Consider the following 26,271-nt stretch of genomic DNA (forward strand, 5'->3'; position numbering starts at 1 on the left):
AATACCCTCGCTTCCTTCCCTACCCTGCAGCGCTGTATAGCCCTTGTGGCTTAGCGCTTCTTTTTGATTATAATAATAATAATCTACCTCAGTACCATCAATAGACTCCTACATGCCAACACTCCGACAGGATGGATAATGAGAACCTTCAAAACTAGGGAGGCCAAGCCCATGATGACACTCTTCAGGTCACTTGTTCTATCTAGGCTGGAATATTGCTGCACACTAACAGCACCTTTCAAGGCAGGTGAAATTGCCGACCTAGAAAATGTACAGAGAACTTTCACGGCGCGCATAACGGAGATAAAACACCTCAATTATTGGGAGCGCTTGAGGTTCCTAAACCTGTATTCCCTGGAACGCAGGAGGGAGAGATACATGATTATATACACCTGGAAAATCCTAGAGGGACTAGTACCGAACTTGCACACGAAAATCACCCACTACGAAAGCAAAAGACTTGGCAGACGATGCACCATCCCCCCAATGAAAAGCAGGGGTGTCACTAGCACGTTAAGAGACCATACAATAAGTGTCAGGGGCCCGAGACTGTTCAACTGCCTCCCAGCACACATAAGGGGGATTACCAACAGACCCCTGGCAGTCTTCAAGCTGGCACTGGACAAGCACCTAAAGTCAGTTCCGGATCAGCCGGGCTGTGGCTCGTATGTTGGTTTGCGTGCAGCCAGCAGCAACAGCCTGGTTGATCAGGCTCTGATCCACCAGGAGGCCTGGTCTCAGACCGGGCCGCGGGGGCGTTGACCCCCGGAACTCTCTCCAGGTAAACTCCAGGTAAAACTCCCGATTAATCAGTCACCCTCTTATCATCCTGAGTGACACACATGTAACAGATGGGTAACTTTATTGTTGAAATGTTTCGCCTACACAGTAGACCTCCATACAAAGGTAGGATGTGTGGTAGTGAAATGAATATGTAATCAATCCATCAACCTGGGAGAAATAATATTTGAGGTGGTCAGACCCTCAGCCTGCCCGTCAGGGTGGGGGCAGGCGGGCGAGCCTTGGGTGGTCAGGGTGGGGGGCGGGTGGGCGAGCCTGGGGTGGTCAGGGTGGGGGGGCTGGGGGGCGAGCCTGGGTGGTCAGGGTGGGGGGCGGGTGGGCGAGCCTGGGGTGGTCATGGTGGGGGGTGGGTGGGCGATCCTGGGGTGGTCAGGGTGGGGGGCAAGCCTGGGGTGGTCAGGGTGGGGAGCGGGTGGGCGAGCCTGGGGTGGTCATGGTGGGGGCGGGTGGGCGATCCTGGGGTGGTCATGGTGGGGGGTGGGTGGGCGATCCTGGGGTGGTCAGGGGGGGCGAGCCTGGGGTGGTCAGGGCGGGGGGGCGAGCCTGGGGTGGTCAGGGCGGGGGGGCGAGCCTGGGGTGGTCAGGGTGGGGGCGGGTGGGCGAGCCTGGGGTGGTCATGGTGGGGGACGGGTGGGCGAGCCTGGGGTGGTCATGGTGGGGGGTGGGTGGGCGAGCCTGGGGTGGTCTGGGTGGAGGGCGGGTGGGCGAGCCTGGGGTGGTCTGGGTGGGGGCAGGTGGGCGAGCCTGGGGTGGTCTGGGTGGGGGCGGGTGGGCGAGCCTGGGGTGGTCTGGGTGGGGGGGGGGGCGAGCCTTGGGTAGCGGGCGAACACTTGGATGATGAAAGCCTTGGTGTTATCTTGCAAAAACATGCTTCAGAACTGGCATGTGATAACTCGTTCAGTGATGGCACAGACACTGGCCTTCCTCTTGGTTCTTATCCACCTCGTTAAAAAAAAATTATTTATGAAGGTTTAACACTATTTAAATGTTAGATGTATTATAATCCCAGAAAAAAATATTCGCAAAAAATAAAACCGGTACAAACTAATAACATTTCAGCTGTAAGTGACTTTGGAAACATTAATGGAACACTGATAGCTGTGCAAAGGAAGTTGTATACTTGGAGGATGTTTCGGGGGTCAACTCCCCGATCAACCTGATCAACCTGACTGTACGCAAACCGACGTACGAGCCACAGCCCGGCTGGTCTATGACTGTGACTATGAACATAGCGCAACTCCCATGAACAGAAATGGGAAATCACAAAGGCAACAGTGTGAAAACAGATAAGCCACTGGGATTTAAGGAATCATTTGTTAGAACCAGGGTGGCTGAAAAGTAGGAAGAATTATGAGGAAATAGTGGAAATACTATACAGCTCCAAGATTTTCACTAGATGAGGCTAATAGAAGTCTAGGATGCAAGTTTATCTTGCCAAACAGATTGGCTTCATCGAAACTTGAAGAGGATGTAGATGTGGTTGCTGAGGATCAATCCAAACTAGTTAAATGTCATGTCTATTGCACGAAATCGAAGACCACCTTGGAAAGAAGCTGCAAATAAGTCGAGGAAAAAGCTCTAGCAAAGGAGAAGTAAACACGAGACCAACCATATCACTAAAGGTGCTCAACCCATTTAACTTCAGCAATATGTGCAAAACTAACCAACCTCAGAAACTTTCAGAAGAAAAAAAATTGTTAGACCATTCACAGAAGGTGGCTCCACTGTGGACCCCCTACCTGGTTACAGTAAGTAAAGTTATAGTAAGTGAAGTTGACGAACTTGGCGAAGAGAACTAGGGAGAGTTCAACGGCAAAATATTTGTTAGGTAAGACACATATGCAACAGTTGGGTATCTTTATTATGAAACGTTTCGCCTACACAGTAGGCTTCTTCAGTCGAGTACAGAAAAGTTGATAGAAGCCTACTGTGTAGCCTGAAGAAGCCTACTGTGTAGGCGAAACGTTTCATAATAAAGATACCTAACTGTTGCATATGTGTCTTACCTAACAACCTGTCGGTATTTTATACCATTTTAATGTTCAATAAGGCAAAATATTTGAAGGAACTGATAAGGCAGATAGGGATATACTACAGGTGAAGTAAGAGGCTCCAAGACAAGGACACAGGTGGAAGCTTAAAAGGTAATGCCTAATGTATTGGATGAGGAAGTGTAATATATATATATATATATATATATATATATATATATATATATATATATATATATATATATATTTTATTAGTACACAGCTTTTAAAGTAAGTATATCAAGGCGCAGGAGATTAAAAACCGGTAATTCCGATCAGAGTAGAATAGAAGCCTGTGTAAAGTGTTCCATACACCAAGAACTAGGTGAGCACACATGCCTCTACAAACTGTGTTAAGCTTCTGCAGTGTTTCATTATACACTTTATTACACGTAATTTACGTTATGCCGGAAATATAAAATTACACTCGATTAGTTGACAACTGTGCCACGTTAGCTTTACCAGTAGTGATGAGTTTCTCAGATACATTCGTAAAATTATTGCAGTAGTTTCTCACTGTTTTCCTTTTCACTGTTGTCATTTACCCTGCACTGCGTTCAGCAACGTTGATCAACGCCAGTCTTCACGCTGTCTTTGTTCCTGCTCACAGGTGTTCAGTTGTCTTAACGTTTTCTGTCATGCGTCGTGTAGTTTTCCGGCGGGCGGGCGCGCGCGCGCGCGCACACACACACACACACACACACACACACACACACACACACACACACACACACACACACACACACACACACACACACACACACACACACACACACACACACACACACACACACACACACACACACACACACTCACTCACTCACACTCGCAAGACAATTATGGAAACTTAAATTTCACCGTGGCTCTGTCAGTCTTTACCTCCGCCCTCTTGTCTGTACGTCCAAGTAACACCAATGTTGCTACAGCTGTCGGGGCATGGGGTGTTGCTGCAGCAGACGGGGCATGGGGTGTTGCTGCAGCAGACGGGGCATGGGGTGTTGCTGCAGCAGACGGGGCATGGGGTGTTGCTGCAGCAGACGGGGCATGGGGTGTTGCTGCAGCAGACGGGGCATGGGGTGTTGCTGCAGCAGACGGGGCATGGGGTGTTGCTGCAGCAGACGGGGCATGGGGTGTTGCTGCAGCAGACGGGGCATACCTGGAGGTTATTCCGGGGATCAACGCCCCCGCGGCCCGGTCCATGACCAGGCCTCCCGATGGATCAGGGCCTGATCAACTAGGCTGTTACTGCTGGCCGCACGCAGTCCAACGTACGAGCCACAGCCCGGCTGATCCTGCACTGACTTTAGGTATCTGTCCAGCTCTTGAAGGCAGCCAGGGGTTTATTGGCAATTCCCCTAATGCTTGATGGGAGGCTGTTGAACAGTTTTGGGCCCCGAACACTTATGGTGTTTTCTCTTAGTGTACCAATGGCGCCCCTACTTTTTATTGGCGGCATTTTGCATCGCCTGCCCAGTCTTTTACTTTCGTAGGGAGTGATTTCTGTGTGCAGATTTGGGACCATTCCTTCCAAGATTTTCCAAGTGTAGATTATGATATATCTCTCCCTCCTGCGTTCCAACGAGTACAAGTCAAGTGCTTCCAAGCGTTCCCAGTAGTTAAGGTGCTTGACAGAACTTATACGTGCAGTAAAGGATCTCTGTACACTCTCCAGATCTGCGATTTCACCTGCTTTGAATGGAGATGTTAATGTACAGCAGTATTCCAGCCTAGAGAGATCAAGTGATCTGAAAAGGATCATCATGGGCTTGGCATCTCTCGTTTTGAAAGTTCTCATTATCCATCCTATCATTTTCTTTGCACGTGCGATCGTGGAACTGTTGTGATCCTTGAAAGTGAGATCCTCAGACATTACTACTCCCAGGTCCCTTACATTATTTTTCCGCTCTATTGTATGGCCGGAGTCAGTAGTATACTCTGTTCTAGTTATTATCTCCTCCAGTTTTCCATAGCAGAGTAGTTGGAATTTGTCCTCATTGAACATCATATTGTTTACCGTTGCCCACTGGAAAACTGTTTATATCTTCTTGGAGGTTAACCGCGTCCTCAGCAGATGACAGCCTCATGCAGATCCTAGTATCATCCGCAAAGGATGATACGGTGCTGTGGTGTATATCTCTGTTTATGTCTGATATGAGGATAAGGAATAAGATGGGGGCGAGTACTGTGCCTTGTGGAACAGAGGTCTTCACTATGGCAGCCTCCAATTTAACTCTGTTGACCACTACTCTTTGTGTTCGATTTGTTAGGAAGTTGAAGATCCATCTCCCCACTTTCCCAGTTATTCCTTTAGCACGTATTTTATGGGCTATTACGCCATGATCGCATTTGTCAAATGCTTTTGCAAAGTCTGTGTATATTACATCTGCATTCTGATTTTCTTCCAGTGCATCCAAGGCCATGTCATAGTGATCCAGTAGTTGTGAGAGGCAGGAGCGACCTGCCCTGAACCCATGTTGCCCTGGATTGTGCAGATTTTGGGAATCCAGGTGATTTGCAATCCTGCTTCTTAGCACTCTTTCAAAGATTTTTATGATGTGGGACGTCAGAGCTTAGCTAATGCTTTGCTGCCACCTTTATGGAGTGGGGCTATATCCATTGTTTTAAGTGACTGTGGAATTTCACCCATGTCCAAGCTCCTCCTCCATAGTGTACTTAGGGCACGCGAGAGGGGTTTCTTGCAGTTCTTAATGAAAACAGAGTTCCACGAGTCTGGGCCCGGGGCTGAGTGCATAGGCATGTTGTCAATAGCTTTTTCAAAATCTATCGGAGTTAGGGTAATGTCGGAAATCTGGCATACATTTATGGAGTTTTGAGGCTCATTCATGAAGAATTCATTTGGGTCGTCGATCCTCAGACCGATTAGTGGTTCACTAAACACGGAGTCGTACTGGGATTTCAATATTTCACTCATTTCCTTGTTGTCATCTGTGTAAGTCCCATCCTGTCTGAGTAAGGGCCCGATAGTAGATGTGGTATTTGTCTTGTTTTTGGCATATGAAAAGAAATATTTTGAATTTCTTTCAATTTCACTAATAGCTTTAAGCTCCTCCTGCCTCTCCTGGTTCCTGTAAGAGTCGTTTAGCTTAAGTTCGATAGTTTCCACTTCCCTGGTCAGCGCCTCCTTTCGTGTATCAGATATTCTAGCACTCCTGAGGAGCTCGGTGACTCTTCGTCGTCTTCTGTAGAGGGAGCGTCTTTTTCTCTCCAGTTTACTCCTGCTCTTCTTCTTTCTTAGGGGAATATGCCTAGAACATGCTTCGGCTACCAGGAAGTTGATCCTTTCAAGGCACTGGTTTGGATCCATGTCATTTAAGACATCTTCCCAACATGTTTCGTTTAGGACATGGTTTACCTGGTCCCAGTTGATGTTAAGAACATAAGAACATAAGAACGAAGGAACACTGCAGAAGGCCTACTGGCCCATGCAAGGCAGGTCCAAGTCTCCTACCGGCTTAAGCCAATGCACCCAACCTAGTCAGGTCAGGTCACATTGACTTAAGGGAGGAACACGGCAACCGACCTGGTAGCACAAGCTATCAGGTCTAACTCACACCCACCCACATCTACTCATGTATTTATCCAACCTATTTTTAAAGCTACACAACGTTCTGGCCTCTATAACGGTATTTGGGAGTTTGTTCCACTCATCCACAACTCTATTACCAAACCAGTACTTTCCTATATCCTTCCTGAATCTGAATTTTTCCAACTTAAAACCATTGCTGCGAGTCCTGTCTAGGCTAGATATTTTCAGCACACTATTTACATCCCCTTTATTTATTCCTGTCTTCCATTTATACACCTCAATCATATCCCCCCTAATTCTACGTCTTTCTAGAGAGTGCAGTTTCAGGGCCCTTAGTCTATCCTCATAGGGAAGGTTTCTGATACATGGGATCAACTTTGTCATCCTCCTTTGTACATTTTCCAGAGAATTTATATCCATTCTGTAATACGGTGACCAAAACTGTGCAGCATAATCTAAATGAGGCCTAACCAAGGATGTATAGAGTTGAAGAACAACCTGAGGACTCCTATTATTTATGCTTCTTGATATGAAGCCAAGGATTCTATTAGCTTTATTGCGAACACTTATGCACTGTTGTCTTGGTTTCAGATTACTGCTAACCAGAACTCCTAAATCTTTTTCGCAATCCGTAATATTAAGATCTACATTATTTAGTTTATATGTGGCATGGTTATTGTCCTGTCCAACATTTAGAACTTTGCATTTGTCTATATTAAACTGCATCTGCCACTTCTCCGACCACTGCATCAGTCTATTCAAATCTTCCTGGAGTGCTCGAATGTCCTCGTCAGAATGAATTCGACGGCCTATTTTGGTGTCATCGGCAAACTTGCCGATGTCGCTCTTTATGCCCTCATCTATGTCGTTTATGTAGATTGTGAACAGCAGGGGGCCCAACACTGACCCCTGTGGAACACCGCTCGTGACGCTTCCCCACTCTGATTTCTCCCCATTTATGCAAACTCTCTGCTGCCTATTTGTCAACCATGCCTCTATCCAGGAAAAAATTTCTCCTCCTATTCCATGTGCTTTAATTTTCCTCAATAGTCTCTGATGTGGGACCCTGTCAAAAGCCTTACTGAAGTCCATATACACAATATCATATTCATTACCATGATCTACCTCCTCAAATACCTTAGTGAAAAAAGTTAATAAATTCGTAAGGCAGGAACGCCCCTTTGTAAAACCATGCTGAGATTCGTTGATTAATTTATGCTTTTCAAGGTGGCTACGAACTGCCTCGGCAATTATTGATTCCATAAATTTTCCCACGATGGAGGTTAGGCTTATTGGTCTATAGTTGGAAGCTAAGGACCTGTCACCTGTTTTGAAAATAGGTATCACATTTGCCATTTTCCACTTATCTGGCACCATGCCAGTTTGTAGTGATATGTTGAAAAGATTAGCCAAAGGTGTGCTAAGCTCCTCCTTACATTCCTTTAGAACCCTTGCATACAGTTCATCAGGGCCTGGGGATTTGTTAGGTTTTAATTTATCTATTTGCCTAAGGACCATGTCACTTGTGACCCTAATAGTGCACAGTTTATTATCGTCCTGTTCTACATAATTTATCATTACTGGAATATCGCTGGTATCCTCCTGTGTAAAAACTGAGAGGAAGTATGTGTTAAAAATTCTACACATTTCCTTATCACTGTCAGTGAGCTGACCCGAGGAACTTTTGAGTGGGCCTATCTTGTCCCTGATCTTACTTCTGTATACCTGAAAGAATCCTTTTGGGTTAGTCTTCGATTCTCTTGCAACTTTAACCTCATAATCTCTTTTTGCTTTTCTAATTCCCTTTTTTATTTCTCTCTTTAACTGAATATATCGATTTCTCAATTGCCCCTCTCCTCTTTTGATTTGCCTATATATGCCTCTCTTTTGACCAATCAGATATTTTAATCTATTGTTCATCCATTTAGGATCATTTTTGTTTGATCTGATTTCCCTATTTGGAACATAATTTGACTGAGCAGCTAGAACTATGCCCTGGAAAGCATCATATCGGCAACCATCACCACCTACCTGACCCTTAGTCAGGTCATTCCAGTTCAGCCCACCTAAGTAATTTTTCAGTCCTATGAAATCAGCCAAGCGAAAGTCAGGGACGGAGACTTGATTGCCATTATTAGGGGAATTCCATGATATATTAAAACTGAGTGATTTGTGATCACTTTCCCCAAGCTCATCATTAACCTCAAGATTATTAATTAGTGTTTCCCTACTGGCAAGAACCAAGTCAAGGAGGTTATTTCCCCTAGTTGGCTCTGTCACAAACTGTTTTAAAAAACAATCCTGGATCGTATCAAGAAAGTCACCTGACTCTAAATTTCCTGTCAAATTGCTCCAGTCAATCTGTCTATAGTTGAAATCTCCCATTAGCACAACATTTTCGTATGTAGATGCCTTACGAATTTCGTCCCATAGAAGTTTACTGCACTCCCTATCAAGATTTGGGGCCCTGTAAATCACACCCAAAATTAGTTTTTCTCGGCCCTCGAGAAGCTGTAACCAAACAGATTCAGTGGCTGACGCCTCTAATTTAATATCTTGTCTAACACAACAATTTAAATTGTCTCTGACATACATCGCTACTCCACCACCTTTCCTGTTGACCCTGTCAGTGTGGAATAATTTATAGCCTTGTATGTGACATTCAGAGGGCATCTCTCTATCTTTCAGATTAAGCCAGGTCTCTGTTATAGCAATAATATCTATGTTTCCTGCACTTGCAATTAATCTTAGCTCATCTATCTTATTTCTTACACTCCTGCTATTAGTATAGTAAACCTTAAGGGAGCTAGTCCCTTGCTGCCCTCTGCTGTCCCCCTTTGTTTGCTGACCTGATCTATTGTCTTTATTTATAACTTCATGCTGAATGCCTTTTATACATTTACTGTTTCCAACCCAAGTGTTGCAACCTGCTTGTTTCCCACACACACCCATACCTCTATCTTCCATCAGTTTAAAATCATAGGCATTTCACCAATGGCCTTCTCAATCGAGTCTGCAAGTGCTACCACCCCAGCCCCAGAGAGATGTACCCCATCCCTTGCATACATATCATGTTTGCCATAAAAGTTGTTCCAGTTGTCAATGAATGGGATTGCAAGTTCCTTGCAGTATCTGTCTAGCCAGCAATTTACACCAATTGCCCTAGACAACCATTCATTTCCTACTCCCCTTCTAGGCAAGATGCTACATATGATTGGGATCCCTCCCTTAGACTTAATGAAATCTATAGCTGACCTGTACTTATCTAGCAGCTCTTCTCTCCTACCCTTCCCAATATCATTTCCACCAGCACTGAGACAGATAATGGGCTTGTTCCCATTACCTGACGTGATATTATCCAGCCTGTTGACAATGTCCCCAACACCAGCTCCAGGGAAGCACACTCTGTCTCTCATCTTCTTATTCCTATTACAAAAAGCACGGTCAATATATCTTACCTGAGAGTCACCAACCACAAGAATGCGCTTACCTCCATTAGCAGGGGCAGTAGTACCCTTACCTTCACTGGCCACTGAAGTACATTCATCCTGAAGAACAGAAATTGTATTTTGTGAAGACACCTTCACAGGTACATGCATTCTGCTGTTCAGGACCCCTATGCATGTACGTCTGGACTTCGATTAGATTGTGATCGGAATTAGTTGTTTTTGATATTCTTATGTCTCTTATCAGGTCCTCATTATTTGTGAAGATAAGGTCAAGTGTGTTTTCTAGTCTTGTTGGCTCCATTATCTGCTGGCTTAAGGTGTGTTTTTTGCAGAGACTTAGTAGCTCATGTGTGTGTGACCTTTCATCTGCGCTACCTCCGGGGATTGTTTCAGCTATAACATTATTCGCTACATTCTTCCATTTTGTATGCCTTAGGTTGAGATCACCAAGCAGTAAGATGTTTGGGGATGGAGCTGGAAGGTTTTCCAAACAGTAATCGATTTTCAGTAGCTGTTCCTTGAACTGTTGTGAGGTTGCATCTGGTGGCTTGTATACAACCACAATGACTAGGTTTTGGTTCTCGATCTTTATTGATAGAACTTCAACTACCTCATTTGTGGTGTTCAGCAACTCCGTGCAGATAAGGGACTCTTTGACATACAGGCCAACCCCCCCTTGTTGCCTGTTTTTTCTGTCGCATCTAAAAAGGTTGTAACCACTTATCCATATTTCACTGTCAAAGTGATCTTTTGTGTGAGTCTCTGTGAAGGCTGCAAACATTGCATTAGACTCCACTAGAAGTCCACTGATAAAAGGTATTTTGTTGTTTGTGGATGGCTTAAGGCCCTGTATATTAGCAAATATGAACGAGGTTGTATTCTGTGTTTGTTGGGGGGATTTTGTTATTGGCATCAGTAGTTGTAATTCTGGAGGGCCATGGGTGGCCACTGGCTGTGCCTCCAGTTTTACAAGGCTCCAAGGTGATGGACTATTTTTGTTATTTCCTTCCATTTTCTTTTTTCGTTTCCTGCCACTAAAAAATCACCTGGAGTTGGGTTGTCGTAGCTACTATTGTTTGTCTTGTGGGGTCTGTGCCTCCTGGTCCCTTTTAGATGGTATGCAGGGCACTCGATGTTGTAACACTGCTTCTGGAGGACCGAGGAGTGGCACATTTTTGGGTGAAAAAGTACAGGAAGAAGAACGACACACTCCTTTAGACAGGAGGTCGCTACATTTTTTGGGATGGTCAAAGTTGCATGTCCCATTTTTTTCCCCTGTTATTCCATGCTTACAGATGCCCCAAGCATAATATTTGCACAAATTCACCTTTGGTTGAGAATTGTTGGGAGGTGTGTTGTCAATTTCTGCAGGTTCTGAGACTGCACTATAATCCTCAGTATCCAAGCCAGGCCACCCCGTCCTGGATTCCATCTACTTTCCCCAGTAGAGGAAGGAGGAGGAGACTCCTCTCCAACATCTGTACTGTGGGCCACGGTCTTGTGCAATGATGGTTGTATATTTACGGTTTTAGATGGTTGTATATTTACTGTTTTTGTGGTGGTTTGGGTAGTGTCCCTAGGAGAGTCTGGGCTGGCAGTAAGGCTGGGGGCTGGGTCTGGGTCAGCACTGGGGCTGGGGGGTGGGGCTGGGTCTGGGTCAGCGGCTGGGCCTGGGTCAGCGGCTGGGCCTGGGCCAGCACCAGCACTGTGGGTATTGGTGCTATGCCTGGGGGAGCCTGGGCCAGCACCAGCACTGTGGGTATTGGTGCTATGCCTGGGGGAGCCTGGGCCAGCACCAGCATTGTGGGTATTAGTGCTATGACTGGGGGATGGGTCTGGCTTAGCACCATGTGGGTGACTACATAGTTTCGAGTCATCTGTTGTGGTATGGACATTCTGCATTTTTTGATACACTATCTCTTGCTCCCATGTTTTATATATTTTTGGTAGACTATCCAAGAGGTCATCCTTGTTTTCTTGATTATTTGTATCATTTATTACTCTCCTTAGTACCTTTCTGATACCTGCCCAAAGTTCTACATCTTTATTGCACAACCAGAAGCACCTTGCTAGTTCAAGGTCATTTTTTGAGGCTGTATTTAGTCTAGTACAAGAGATATGGTGTTTGGAAGAGCATAGGTTGCATGTGATTCTGGATTTCCTTCCAAGGATTTTTTTACATGTCCCACAGATATGCTGTGCTGACATCCTGTCTGTATCCTACTACACTGTATGCCACGGAAGAAAACTGATTTCCACTTTACCTTTCTCTTGCTGGTGCCAGTAATATGCAAGATGTATTTATACGAACCAAGTTTGCAGTATGTGGGTGGTGGTGTAGGGTGGGTGTTGGGTGGGTGGTGGTGTAGGGTGGGTGGTGGGTGTAGGGTGGGTGGTGGGTGTAGGGTGGGTGTGAGCCGGGCAGACTTGCCCACACTGCCACACTTCACTATTATTTTTTTTATTACTATTATTATTATTTAAATTCCTTTTATGTAGTGCTGTACACTGTTTATCTCAAGGATATACACTGTATTCTTTCAAAATACACTTTTCACTGCGTTATACTGGGATCATTGTTTTATTGTTTACACAGCAGCTAGGCTTACGCTAACTTTACCTTACACTTCTATGGAAAAGATTATTTCCTGTTTAGTAGAGGTAACGGTTGTATGCTCAATTTATGTATGCTGTGATTCCCTGCACCTCAATGCTACCACCACTCGTTTCATATCTTATGACTATAGTAGTTACTTATCCGTTATTAACACTTCACTGGACCTCTGGCAATAGTTCGCTAGTGCCAGTCGCTTGATATTCCCCTATCTACACTATATATTGTACGCTATACATGGGGTGTTGCTGCAGCAGACGGGGCATGGGGTGTTGCTGCAGCAAACGGGTCATGGGGTGTTGCTACAGCTGTCGGGACATGGGGTATTACCACTACGCTGCACATCAGAGTAATATTCCCCCCAACACCTGCCGTTCCTGAACACGGGAGTTGCCTGAACACTAGAGTGCGATATCACTGGAGATACTGCCTGCACTCACCTGATACAGATCTTCCTTATCACCAGTGTCTCCTATCGGATAACAGTACCACAATGGTTACCTACCAACCGCGTTTTATTAAACATTCCACGGCAACATTCGCCCAGTAGTTTTTTCCCCGTTCATTGAAAAATTTGTGTAAAACCCACCATATTTGCTCGAATGTATTACCTTAATTTTTAATTACCTATAGTTCACTCATTGGGCATCTAAAGTATAATTCTGCATGCTTCAGTATATTGCAGACAAAAGTACCTTGTATTTTTCAGCAGCGTGAGAATGTGTCTCACAAGGTAACTGGTACAGACATGTCTAAGAAGGCACACGAACATCTTTTGGCGAACTTTTAAAACTTCGCTCACCTCAGTCAAATCCAGTAAGCTCTGGTGAGCCGTCAACTACATAGTCCCCATGCGTTGTGCAAGTGTGAGAACAGTTAGTTGTGTAAGAGTGGTTTACACACTGATCTTTACAGAAGAGCCACTTTTCTCCTTTACAGGTTTACGTAAAGTACATATTACTGAGTTTTCCAATGATGTATTTACTAAGTGTACTCTAAAGAGGTCACTTGAATGTCCTCTGCCTCCCCCACTCCCAAAAGCTAAAAAACTATCTAGATTCCAGGGTAGGTTCTGAAATTGATGATAGGGTGAAAAATTAAGGTGAAAAATTAAATTCAGTATATCAGAAACATGCATAGCTATTATTTCTATTCCTTCAAAAGATCTTAAGTTATATTAGTGATCTATTAGAGTTCCTCGGATCATCACTCCAGTCTCAGAGCAGACCAAATAAATTAGAGTAGATATTAAAGGAATGAGACACAAAATGTAAGTACAATACTGTGAGATTTACGTTATAGCAGAAGTGTTCATGAGACACTGCAGAACTTTTGATAACTTTCAGTGTTACTCTTGAGGAGGATATTAACTTACTGGATGGTTGCTGCCTACCAACCTTCTACCTGTTTCAAATTCATAAGAAAGGAGGGTAGAACTCTTCCTTAACAGCTGCTCTTTATCAGTCTACTGCCTGGTGATTCACACGAGACACGTATTACTTGCCTGAAGTGTTGCTAAGTAAAAGGACACAATTGCAACTAATATGACATTTTATTGTGGCAACGTTTCGTTCTCCAGGATCTTTATCTACCAACCTACAACCCCCTAACTTATCTGTATCTGTCCATGAATACTCAAGTTGTCATTGAACATTCCAGTCCAAAGGAACACCTGACTACACTGATACCATCAGTCACCGAGGCCAAGAAACTTTGATGCTTGATATATTTTTTTTTTCACTCTACAAAACAGCAGAGTGGTGAGGGACGCCTACCTATCCCGGGAGGCAGCACATACACCACCACATATCTAAAAGATAAGATAAGCACAGGTTCCCGTGATTCACAGAGACAACAATAAAGCAACAGTCGATACTAAGCCTCTTATCATACCACCTCAACATGCTACATAATCATAGCAGAGAATATTTAAAAAGGTAATAATCCCACAGTCTTCAGATGCCACAGAGAATGGGAGATAGGATAAATCATAAAATATCTGAAAACGGCTTACCAACGAAGGAGTCTGGGGAAAGAGGTTGCAGAGGTTATCCTCTGCAATATAGGGTATAAATTGCTGAAAAGAAGTTCTAGCATTCAGTATATTCCTTCATAAAGACACTAATCCCGTGATTAACTCGGCGCTGCGCAAGCGTTTCCAAATACGTTTGCCAGATTGTGCGCATTTTTCAAGTGGAAAGTCGATAAATATCTATTTTGGTTAAAAAAAAAAAGTGGTCTCAAATGCTCTCTTGGCTGGTTTTTTCTAACCTTTCTAGTTAAATTATTTTGTTTTAGGGCATCATTAACCGGCTAGGTTCACCCTCTTCCCCACAAACTGGCTGGGCTCAACCTCTCCCACACAAACTGGCCTAGCTGACATCAATGACATACTACTACATAGAAAGCTCCCTTGTTATGCAGAGCATTTCAGGCAAATTACGTCAGTTTTGTCCCAGGATGCGACCCACACCCGTCTACTAACACCCAGGTACCTATTCTACTGATAGGTGAACATAGACAACAGGTGTCTTATGGAAACACGTCCTAATGTTTCCATTCTTAACACAGCACCCTGGCTAGTACACACCTGACACTCAACACAGCACCCTGGCTAGTACACACCTGACACTCAACACAGCACCCTGGCTAGTACACACCTGACACTCAACACAGCACCCTGGCTAGTACACACCTGACACTCAACACAGCACCCTGGCTAGTACACACCTGACACTCAACACAGCACCCTGGCTAGTACACACCTGACACTCAACACAGCACCCTGGCTAGTACACACCTGACACTCAACACAGCACCCTGGCTAGTACACACCTGACACTCAACACAGCACCCTGGCTAGTACACACCTGACGCTCAACACAGCACCCTGGCTAGTACACACCTGACACTCAACACAGCACCCTGGCTAGTACACACCTGACACTCAACACAGCACCCTGGATGTCGCTCTCGCCTGAAGCTACTGATAAGTGGACATTTAATTATCCAGTGTTGAGGGTCTTGGTCCTCCTGCTTTTCTCGGCTTTAATTTTAAACGAGTCAAGAGGTTCAGCTGTGTTACCTTTTTTTCTGCTTGTAGTCTTCCAGGTTTCTGCAAGCAATCACTGTCAGTAGTTATTAGTCTAGTGAATATTTTGTGCTGCCAGTGCAGTGTTCCAATCTTTATTAAAGCATTAATGTTAGTGCTCTCAGGTCTTCCTTGATGTCTTTAGTACAGGAGTCAATATCCTGAAACATTTTTTTTTTTTACAACGAAGAGATCTCCCAGATGTTGCTCTGCCTCCGGCCGAATCTAACTTCATCGTCAATATTGTTGTAGCTTATATCTATATGGGAAGGTCACTAAATGAAGAAGATAAACCGCTGTTCTAGGAAACGATGAAAGTTAGTGTTGTCAGTTGATTCTGTAATGTAGTCCGGGCTAAGTGATAAGACTTCTTGGAGACGAATCTGTTCATGCAAGTGTTTGGCGTCTTGATCACCACCCTCAGTGGACCACCATCCTCAGTAATGCTAACTCTTAGTTGTAATTTCTGACAGTTAATTATTTGCTCATTGTTGTGTACAGACTGTTGCAGTGTAGCCGGTGTTATTATTGTCATAATCGCTAAACTTGTGCAGCCTGTAAGGTATTGCACTGAACCAGCAGTGTATACATTTACAATAAGCCTTGCTGTGTTTTAAGAACGAAGCCACTGCTATTACTGCTATAGTTTCGAGGTTTATTGGGTATTCCCCGAAGGAGGATCTTCAAGAGAATGCTTGATTTTTTTTTTTTTTAACTTTTCGTTTTCTTCAGAGTTCCAGCTCTTAATCCAATCGGCTTAAAAATTTCAACGCTTGTGCATGGTCACTAGACCCAGATTCTGAACCCATTACCAGGCTTCTGTAATAGCTTAAATAACTTCTGAAATTCTCAGTGGCGTTGCCTCTTTATTGGATGATGGCAGAGAGTGAAATTGAAGTGTACAGATTTGACTAAATTATGTAAAATAGTGAAATTTTCATGTTAAATCATGTTAAAAAAATTTTTTAACCTAAATGGCTTCTGTATTTAATGGCTGATGTAAGTTCCTGCCAGGATAGTACTGGACCTATTAAGTTTTGTTGTTCCAATGAAAGTGTCATATAAACCATACCACGGGCGGGGATAGAACCCGAGATCACTTTCTCTGATCGCGGGTTCTATCCCCGCCCGTGGTATGGTTTTTTTTTTTGCAATAGTGTCATTACGATTTCGTGAGTCAGTTTCATATATATATATATATATATATATATATATATATATATATATATATATATATATATATATATATATATATATATATATATATATATATATATATAGTAAAAGTTAAAAAAAAATAGAATAGTTTAAATCCATGCCATAACTGGAGAATAACTCATCTGCTCGGCTCCAAATTTTCACTAATGAGCGATTTTTCTGACCATAAAGCTGGCTCTGCTACTGGGCCGCTTAAGTCCCAATTTCCAAAACTGTTGAATAAATAGTGAGTTTGCCTAACATTCAAAAACAAAAGAATGCCTCGTCTGATTAACTTCAAAATATTATTGGATACATTTTATAAGAATGATGATGATGCCCCTTAACTTTAGTCCGTGAAGGTGCAAATTTGAAATTGTGTAGTGTATGTTTAATAAACTTAGAATTGTTGGATTCAGAGTAAGTACTGGAGAACGCCTTTTCTGATCGGTTTCAAACTTACTTTATTGTGATTTTTTTTTTTACACAGGGTTTGACAAGGTTAAGGATCCCTAGCTTTATTGACAAGCTATTTACAGGTTAAGGATTCCTAACTTTATTGGCAAGCTAAGAGATGTTACCTACATCAGCTCATTTGAAAGCATTTTTGTTATGAGACATACAAGTAGGGAACAGGATGAAGTTGGAGCCATCTGTGGGCCAGCATTTTCATTTGATCAACTGACTTTATCTCGTTGACATCATTATGCTGTACGAATGTGTTCCATACTCGAGTCATCCTGGGTATATATGATCTCAGATGGAGTGATGTTCTGGAGAAGGGTACAGCTAGAGTGAAGTTGTTGCTTTCTGCCCGTCTTGTGGCATAAAAGCTTGTTTCACGCTGTCCTCGAAGTGGATCCAAGTGTGGTATTTTGACAATATTGGCCTTGTACATAACAGTACGGCCACCCACATCCCTCCTATGTTGAAGGCTCTGCTGAAATGACAGATCTATCCAGGATGGGTCCAGGCGAGAGATGAGACGTCTTGCTCTGTTCTCTACTCTGTCAAGCAGTCGCAGATGAAAGGGGGGGCAGGCAAACCAAGAAAGTGGAGCATACTCAAGGTGTGAGCGTACTTGTGCCTCGTACAGGATCTTGCAACCCCTACTGTCAAGCAGATGCGAGATACGGCGAAGTGCTGTAAGCTTCCTGGCTGCCTTGTTTGCAAGATTTACAACATGGTTCTTCATGGTTGGTTTGGAGTCAAATTTCACCCCAAGGATATCAACTTCTTCTCCAGGTGCCAACATCCTCCCATTTATTGGTTCCCTCGCTATAAACTGGAGAAAATACAAAAATTAAATAAATGGGGTCATCTTTTTTTTATCCACTGATCACTAGGATAAATTTTAATTTACAAATTAAATCTAGGGAAATTGCCCTCAGGTATTGCCGAATATTTTTTTCCAGGTGGTAAATACACTGATAAACCTACCCCTGACTCCGTGATTATCAAGTATAATTCATTCCTTTGTTCATTCACCTTGGGATATTTTCCTCACGTCCTTGTGTCTATTTTGTCTTTAGCTGCTATGCATATCCCTTCTCTTTGGTCTTCTCTCCTCCAGCCTCTAATTGCCTCTTAGAATTTAATATTTAGTTTGCATATCTTTCTTCCCTTACCTCCAGGGATGTCACTCTGTTCTTGTTATATCTGGATGTTGCATTTCTCTTTGATCGAAAAAGCCTTGTTGCAAACCTCTGCACCTTGTCTACGTGGGAGGATCCTCGCTGGGGCTGCGTGCTCCGTGACCGGTCTTGTATACATAGTCTGTAGTGAAAGTTAAGACACTTGTGTAATATCTGGTTATCTTTATTGTAGACGTTTCGCCATCCAGTGGCTTTATCAATACAGATTCTTGGACATAATTAGAAAACAGAAGAACTATATAGAAAAGATGAGGTAATCAGTCCCTCAGCCTTGGAGGTGGTGTTTACAGCACCATGGTTGTAGATTCTGATAGTCTGTAGTATCTTAAACCATTATTTCTTGACGGTCCTGGCTGATGTTTCGAGACTAGCAAGTGTGTGTGCGTGCGTGCGTGCGTGTGCGTGCGTGTGCGTGCGTGCGCGTGCGTGCGTGCGCGTGCGTGCCCTAATTGTACTAGCCTAATGTTAGTTGGAGGGGTCGAGTCATAGCTCCTGGCCCCGCCTCTTCACTGGTCGCTACTAGGTCCATTCCATTCCTGCTCCATGAGCTTTATCGTACCTTCTCTTAAAGATATGTATGGATCCTGCCTCCACTACATCACTTTCCTGACTGTTCCACTTCCTAATAACTCCATGACTGAAGGAATACTTCTTAATATTCCTCTGACTCATCAGAGTCTTCAACTTCCAATTTAGACGTCTCGTTGCTGTGGCTCATCTCTGAAACATCTTATCCCTATCCACCGTGTGTGTGTGTCTCTGTCTTCACGTTTGATGGGGGTAACCATTTCTACCATGAAAGGTGCAGTCCACTCTAAACTCTCGTTCTTTTTTTTGTATTCGTAATTGCCACAAAAATCAAGGCTTTCTTGGGCATGATCTGCCGTCACCTGAATTCATGTAAATTTTCTTTAATAAAGCGCTCCTGTCTGGGTGCTCCACCAGCCTCATATTTTTCAGTCATTCTCATTAACTATGGAGAACACTTTTTTTTTTTTTTATAGATGTCTAGTAACTGACATCTAGTTAGACATCTAGTTAGTGTCGTGGCAAGAGACCACTATTATTTCTGTTCCTTCTGTAGCAATGATATTTTGTTGGGTTCCAATACTTTTATATATAATTCACTTTATACACTTTTTTCCTCTGCAATTTCAGTAAATTTTAGGTTCTGCTGTTGGGTTGTATGCTCTTCGTAAACTGGGAATTTCCCACGCTGTACTTAATATTTCATTTTACCTTCTCACAGACACGTTCATCTTCTGTAACATCTCCCCCCCCCCTCCTTTTTTTTTAGCCTTATCCTATTCCTTAGTCGTATTCTTGTGTGACTGGAGAAGTTTCGGTTGTAATCGCTTTTGAAGCAACGTTATTTTCACAGTGAATAGTCTCATTATTGTTTAGAGCATAAAGTTTGACCCTCCTGTTCATTTACTTTGTTTATTGAGTTGTCTGAACACTTTATATAAAGTGTTCTTTTGTTGATTGTCTTTGCATTTATTTATTCCTGGTTTAAGCATGATTCACCTCTATTCTTTCTCCTTGCATTGGTATGAATTTTTCTCTTCCTGAACTTTTTGTACATTTCATCAAACATCTCCTGTATCTTTCCCTCGTCCCCATTTTGTCATCCTTTGTATGGTGTTTTCTATATGCTGTTGAGCGGTGGGTTGTATACTGCAACCATTACCTAAGCCTGTTATAGTCATGTAGTGTCTGAATTGATCTGCTTCTCAGTCTGACAGTTTCTTCTGTTTTGTTTCTCTATTAAGAAAATTTTATTTCATTACGTGAATTTTTTCTCTAATAAAGCAGTGATGCCTGTTTCAGTTCGTTACTTAAAACACCATCTGAGAGAGAGATGGTGTACTGCTTGGGAGGGGAGGTCTGAAATGTGGATACGAGGAGGGCTCTGGGGAGCAAGATGGACACAGGTGGTGAGTTAGTATCCAAGGTTGGGACGGAGTGGGGTGGAGACGATTTAATAGAATGAACTAATATCATCATCATTTCTACAAGTACATGTATAAGGTATACAGTCCTAGCTGACATCAATGATATACTACTATATACAAAGCCGCTTGTTATGCAGAGCAATTCGGGAAAATTAGGTCAATTTTTCTCCAAGGATGCGACCCACACCAGTCGACTAACACCCAGGTACCCATTTCATACTGATGGGTGAACATGGGCAGCAGGTGTTTTATGGAAACGTCCTAATATTTTCCAGCCGTACCGGGGATTCGAACTCCGGACCTCAGTGTTAGCTGCGTGCGCTAGCGATCGTGCTACGGGTGCTGTGGAGAGGCACCACTTGCTATGTGGGGCCTGAAAGGGGGAAAGAGGGTGAATTTGAAGCAGGCAAGTTTTTTGGCGAGTGTAATAGGAATGTTCATAGTGTCTATAAATGTTGAATGGCGCGACAACTGGTATACCGCTGATATACATGAATGTGTGTGTGTGTGTGTGTGTGTGTGTGTGTGTGTGTGTGTGTGTGTGTGTGTGTGTGTGTGTGTGTGTGTGTGTGTGTATGTATGTATGTATATATATATATATATATTTATATATATATATATATATATATATATATATATATATATATATATATATATATATAAATATATAAATAATTAAAATGTGTGTGTAAACCCGAACGAGTTGTATTGACCAATAACAACACTGCACTAGCCAAGGACTCGAACCCATGTTGTACTGGCCCGCCTCATGGTGAGCTAAAACCACAGAAAGTCTAAAAAGAGTTAGCTTTGCTGGCTGCGCCATCTTTGTAGGATTGGATGGTCCTTTAGGTTAAGGCGTCATGAGGCGGGCCAGTACAACATGGGTTCGAGTCCTTGGCTACCTGGAGTCTACGTGGAGGTTATTCCGGGGATCAACGCCCCCGCGGCCCGGTCCACGACCAGGCCTCCCGGTGGATCAGGGCCTGATCAACCAGGCTGTTACTGCTGGCCGCACGCAGTCCAACGTACGAACCACAGCCCGGCTGATCCGGCACTGGCTTTAGGTATCTGTCCAGTTCTCTCTTGAAGGCAGCCAGGGGTTTATTGGTAATTCCCCTAATGCTTGATGGGAGGCTGTTGAACAGTCTTGGGCCCCGGACGCTTATGGTGTTTCCTCTTAGCGTACCAATGGCGCCCCTACTTTTAATTTGGGGTATTTTGCATTGCCTGCCCAGTCTTCTACTTTCGTAGGGAGTGATTTCTGTGTGCATATTCGGGACCATTCCTTCCAGGTTTTTCCAAGTGTAGATTATCTCTCTCGCCTGCGTTCCAACGAGTACAAGTCAAGTGCTTCCAAGCGTTCCCAGCAGTTCAGGTGCTTGACAGAACTTGTACTTGCAGCACACTCTAGATCTGCAATCTCACCTGCTTTGAACAGAGATGTTAATGTACAGCAGTGCAGTGATATATATATATATATATATATATATATATATATATATATATATATATATATATATATATATATATATATATATAATAAAAAAATGGTCAATTAGCAAGAACCCGTTTAAAATTAATTCCTTACTAAAATTTTCTTTTATACGTTTAAAGATATATTTTTTCATTTATACTAGTGTAAAAATTAATAATTTTGTATCAAAACAACTTTAAATTTTTTTTATTTTAAACGAGTTCTTGTTAATTGACCCTTTTTACCTATTCTGCACGACATATATATGTTATACGCACAATTCTGGGTTTGGCTGTATTTGTGGGTTCATATCGCTTTTGTTGCAAAAGTAGTCAATATATTCCCCAGAAGAAAGGACCTTCAGTTTAAAAAAATAAATAAAACCTGCTGCAGCAGTCTCGTGTAGTAAGCAGTTTCGAGAATCACTCGCATCAGTGTACGTTTTGCAGTTTGATTCCCAGATCTAGATATTTTCTCTAGATAAGGCAAGATTCTAAAGTGTTCTCTGGAGGTTTCCTCTTTCTGCCGTTTCTAGCGCTGCATTTCTTTCACTGAATATAATTATTTTTAAGTGAATGTTGTTATACTACTTATCATCCCAATAACATCACTTCATGCCTCTGTATCAGTGCCTGTTAGGAGGGGGGGAGAGGCAGTGTCAGTATCTATGGCGGCGAGTGAAAGTGCCTGTGCAAGCCTTACTCTCGCCAAAGTCGAGGAAAATCTGGGCAGGAGAAGGAAGAGCATACCCGATTATATTCCACTTGGGATAGTGAAACAAGGGGAGAGCAAATAGATAACATAGGACAACTAGCCTAGCCTCTACCAAGGACTAACAAGCATTTTGTGGTTGGCTGGCTGCTGCCCTGGCTAGCTAGCTAGTTGGCTGGCTGGCTGGCTGCTGCCCTGGCTAACTGGCTGGCTGGCTGGCTGCTGCCCTGGGTAACTAGTTGGCTGGCTGCTGCCCTGGCTAGCTAGTTGGCTGGCTGGCTGCTGCCCTGGCTAGCTAGTTGGCTGGCTGGCTGCTGCCCTGGCTAGCTAGTTGGCTGGCTGGCTGCTGCCCTGGCTAGCTAGTTGGCTGGCTGGCTGCTGCCCTGGCTAGCTAGTTGGCTGGCTGGCTGCTGCCCTGGCTAGCTAGTTGGCTGGCTGGCTGCTGCCCTGGCTAGCTAGTTGGCTGGCTGGCTGCTGCCCTGGCTAGCTAGTTGGCTAGCTAGTTGGCTGGCTGGCTGCTGCCCTGGCTAGCTAGTTGGCTGGCTGGCTGCTGCCCTGGCTAGCTAGTTGGCTGGCTGCTGCCCTGGCTAGCTAGTTGGCTGGCTGCTGCCCTGGCTAGCTAGTTGGCTGGCTGCTGCCCTGGCTAGCTGGCTGGCTGGCTGCTGCCCTGGCTAGCTGGCTGGCTGGCTGCTGCCCTGGCTAGCTGGCTGGCTGGTTGCTGCCCTGGCTAGCTGGCCGGCTGGTTGCTGCCCTGGCTAGCTGGCCGGCTGGCTGCTGCCCTGGCTAGCTGGCCGGCTGGCTGCTGCCCTGGCTAGCTGGCCGGCTGGCTGCTGCCCTGGCTAGCTGGCTGGCTGGCTGCTGCCCTGGCTAGCTGGCTGGCTGGCTGCTGCCCTGGCTAGCTGGCTGGCTGGCTGCTGCCCTGGCTAGCTGGCTGGCTGGCTGCTGCCCTGGCTAGCTGGCTGGCTGGCTGCTGCCCTGGCTAGCTGGCTGGCTGGCTGCTGCCCTGGCTAGCTGGCTGGCTGGCTGCTGCCCTGGCTAGCTGGCTGGCTGGCTGCTGCCCTGGCTAGCTGGCTGGCTGGCTGCTGCCCTGGCTAGCTGGCTGGCTGGCTGCTGCCCTGGCTAGCTGGCTGGCTGGCTGCTGCCCTGGCTAGCTGGCTGGCTGGCTGCTGCCCTGGCTAGCTGGCTGGCTGGCTGCTGCCCTGGCTAGCTGGCTGGCTGGCTGCTGCCCTGGCTAGCTGGCTGGCTGGCTGCTGCCCTGGCTAGCTGGCTGGCTGGCTGCTGCCCTGGCTAGCTGGCTGGCTGGCTGCTGCCCTGGCTGGCTGGCTGGCTGGCTGCTGCCCTGGCTAGCTAGCTGGCTGGCTGGCTGGCTGCTGCCCTGGCTAGCTAGTTGGCTGGCTGGCTGGCTGGCTGCTGCCCTGGCTAGCTAGTTGGCTGGCTGGCTGGCTGGCTGCTGCCCTGGCTAGCTAGTTGGCTGGCTGGCTGGCTGGCTGCTGCCCTGGCTAGCTAGTTGGCTGGCTGGCTGGCTGGCTGCTGCCCTGGCTAGCTAGTTGGCTGGCTGGCTGGCTGCTGCCCTGGCTAGCTAGTTGGCTGGCTGGCGGGCTGGCTGGCTGCTGCCCTGGCTAGCTAGTTGGCTGGCTGGCTGGCTGGCTGCTGCCCTGGCTAGCTAGTTGGCTGGCTGGCTGGCTGGCTGCTGCCCTGGCTAGCTAGTTGGCTGGCTGGCTGCTGCCCTGGCTAGCTAGTTGGCTGGCTGGCTGGCTGGCTGGCTGCTGCCCTGGCTAGCTAGTTGGCTGGCTGGCTGCTGCCCTGGCTAGCTAGCTAGCTGGCTGGCTGGCTGCTGCCCTGGCTAGCTAGCTGGCTGCTGCCCTGGCTAGCTAGCTAGCTGGCTAGCTAGCTGGCTGCTGCCCTGGCTAGCTAGCTAGCTGGCTGGCTGGCTGGCTGCTGCCCTGGCTAGCTAGCTAGCTGGCTGGCTGGCTGGCTGCTGCCCTGGCTAGCTAGCTAGCTGGCTGGCTGGCTGCTGCCCTGGCTAGCTAGCTAGCTGGCTGGCTGGCTGCTGCCCTGGCTAGCTAGCTAGCTGGCTGGCTGGCTGCTGCCCTGGCTAGCTAGCTAGCTGGCTGGCTGGCTGCTGCCCTGGCTAGCTAGCTAGCTGGCTGGCTGGCTGCTGCCCTGGCTAGCTAGCTAGCTGGCTGGCTGGCTGGCTGCTGCCCTGGCTAGCTAGCTAGCTGGCTGGCTGGCTGGCTGCTGCCCTGGCTAGCTGGCTGGCTGCTGCCCTGGCTAGCTAGCTGGCTGGCTGGCTGGCTGCTGCCCTGGCTAGCTGGCTGGCTGCTGCCCTGGCTAGCTAGCTAGCTGGCTGGCTGGCTACCTGCTGCCCTGGCTAGCTAGCTGGCTGGCTGGCTGGCTAGCTGCTGCGCTGGCTAGCTAGCTGGCTGGCTGGCTAGCTGCTGCCCTGGCTAGCTAGTTGGCTGGCTGGCTAGCTGCTGCCCTGGCTAGCTAGTTGGCTGGCTGGCTAGCTGCTGCCCTGGCTAGCTGGCTGGCTAGCTGCTGCCCTGGCTAGCTGGCTGGCTGGCTAGCTGCTGCCCTGGCTAGCTAGCTGGCTGGCTGGCTGCTGCCCTGGCTAGCTAGCTGGCTGGCTGGCTGCTGCCCTGGCTAGCTAGCTGGCTGGCTGGCTGCTGCCCTGGCTAGCTAGCTGGCTGGCTGGCTAGCTGCTGCCCTGGCTAGCTAGCTGGCTGGCTGGCTAGCTGCTGCCCTGGCTAGCTAGCTGGCTGGCTAGCTGCTGCCCTGGCTAGCTAGCTGGCTAGCTAGCTAGCTGGCTGGCTAGCTGGCTAGCTAGCTAGCTGGCTGGCTAGCTGGCTGGCTAGCTAGCTGGCTGGCTAGCTGCTGCCCTGGCTAGCTAGCTGGCTGGCTAGCTGCTGCCCTGGCTAGCTGGCTGGCTAGCTGCTGCCCTGGCTAGCTGGCTGGCTAGCTGCTGCCCTGGCTAGCTGGCTGGCTAGCTGCTGCCCTGGCTAGCTGGCTGGCTAGCTGCTGCCCTGGCTAGCTAGCTGGCTGGCTAGCTGCTGCCCTGGCTAGCTAGCTGGCTGGCTAGCTGCTGCCCTGGCTAGCTAGCTGGCTGGCTAGCTGCTGCCCTGGCTAGCTAGCTGGCTGGCTAGCTGCTGCCCTGGCTAGCTAGCTGGCTGGCTAGCTGCTGCCCTGGCTAGCTAGCTGGCTGGCTAGCTGCTGCCCTGGCTAGCTAGCTGGCTGGCTAGCTGCTGCCCTGGCTAGCTAGCTGGCTGGCTAGCTGCTGCCCTGGCTAGCTAGCTGGCTGGCTAGCTGCTGCCCTGGCTAGCTGGCTGGCTAGCTGCTGCCCTGGCTAGCTGGCTGGCTAGCTGCTGCCCTGGCTAGCTGGCTGGCTAGCTGCTGCCCTGGCTAGCTGGCTGGCTAGCTGCTGCCCTGGCTAGCTGGCTGGCTAGCTGCTGCCCTGGCTAGCTGGCTGGCTAGCTGCTGCCCTGGCTAGCTGGCTGGCTAGCTGCTGCCCTGGCTAGCTGGCTGGCTAGCTGCTGCCCTGGCTAGCTGGCTGGCTAGCTGCTGCCCTGGCTAGCTAGCTGGCTGGCTAGCTGCTGCCCTGGCTAGCTAGCTGGCTGGCTAGCTAGCTGGCTGGCTAGCTAGCTGGCTGGCTAGCTAGCTGGCTGGCTAGCTGCTGCCCTGGCTAGCTAGCTGGCTGGCTAGCTGCTGCCCTGGCTAGCTAGCTGGCTGGCTAGCTGCTGCCCTGGC

General features: G+C 46.6%; 2 protein-coding genes across 13 annotated transcripts in view; one reads left to right on the forward strand and one right to left on the reverse strand.

The window, feature by feature from the left end:
* Positions 1-26,271, forward strand: part of LOC128691962 (uncharacterized) — a 385,950-nt gene that overhangs the window by 38,874 nt on the left and 320,805 nt on the right. The gene's annotated exons all lie outside the window — the stretch shown is intronic.
* LOC128692767 (uncharacterized) overlaps positions 1-26,271 on the reverse strand; it is a 146,162-nt gene that overhangs the window by 16,138 nt on the left and 103,753 nt on the right. Inside the window, exon 1 of one of the 11 annotated variants that reach the window (XM_070081092.1) lies at positions 12,772-12,890. The exons of 1 other annotated variant lie outside the window; for it this stretch is intronic. The gene's annotated coding sequence lies outside the window, so the exon portion shown is untranslated. Of the gene's footprint in view, positions 1-12,771; positions 12,891-26,271 lie in introns of those variants that run through there. 9 more of the 11 variants (XM_053782136.2, XM_053782134.2, XM_070081102.1 and 6 more) reach the window with 9 other exon arrangements.

Source organism: Cherax quadricarinatus, chromosome 6, assembly GCF_038502225.1.
Source record: "Cherax quadricarinatus isolate ZL_2023a chromosome 6, ASM3850222v1, whole genome shotgun sequence".
In the NCBI taxonomy this organism is placed as follows: Eukaryota; Metazoa; Arthropoda; class Malacostraca; order Decapoda; family Parastacidae; genus Cherax; species Cherax quadricarinatus.